We start from the raw sequence: 989 nt of genomic DNA on the forward strand, positions 1-989 counted from the left end.
GGTTGCTACACAAAGTCCAGTTACCTGCAAAGCATCCTGCTGAGGGGAAGAAGAAAGAACAGTTGAAAGAAGCTCTATGCTGTTACGCGCAACATCAAAAGCTTCCTTTGTTTCTTCGGCAGTATATATATGCATATGCACATCTTCAAAGGTCTGTTGGGTAAAGTTTGCACCAGCTTCAGCTTCAGCAACTGAGCGTGGTGGAGTAAATATGGGGGCCAAGCTCTCATTGTCGCGTCCAGGAAACCGCACTCCTCTTGATTTCAGGCTCTATAGTACATTGGTAAATAACAAAATGGAAACTTGTTCGTGCATACTTTCTCGGTTTTTCCTCGCAGACCAGCAGGTAGCGGAGCTCCTCACCGGACGCTCCCCACACCTCAATCAGCATAAGCACCCCTTGTTCCTGTTATTCACCACAGTTTGCGGATCATCAACCAACCTGACCATCTCATCAAGAACCCTCTCCGCAGCAACCTCGGAAAAAACCTTCTCAAAGTTCTTGGCAACGATCTCGAGAAGGAACACGGAGAGAAACTGGACTCTTGCATCCTCAGCACAAGCCGCTTCTTGACCAGCTCCATGCTGTCCACCTTCCCAGCATTGATCAGGTCACAGATTGTCAGCCCAAACTACTGGCTAGCTAGCTCTCCATCTCTCCCTTGATCGAGGGAGCAGCTCATGTTTGCTCGTGAGAGAGAACAGAGTAAGACCAAACAATATGCTGCTACAATGCAAGCTACGATCACACGCACACACACTTGAAATGGAGTAGTAATAGCTCATATAGTAATACTTTGATGTTGATAGCTTGATTTACAGTGAAGGAGTCCAGCTCCTTATGTAGCAGTACAAACCGACTATGATCCTAGCTGACATCACTGCTTACATCATAGGTCCTTGGCAGACCTCACTACTAGCTACATCACACTAAAAAATAATATCTACTAGCTACCTTAGCTAGTAAGTCACGTAAGTGCAGCCGACCT

The sequence above is a fragment of the Triticum aestivum genome, chromosome 2A, assembly GCF_018294505.1.
Source record: "Triticum aestivum cultivar Chinese Spring chromosome 2A, IWGSC CS RefSeq v2.1, whole genome shotgun sequence".
NCBI lineage: Eukaryota > Viridiplantae > Streptophyta > Magnoliopsida > Poales > Poaceae > Triticum > Triticum aestivum.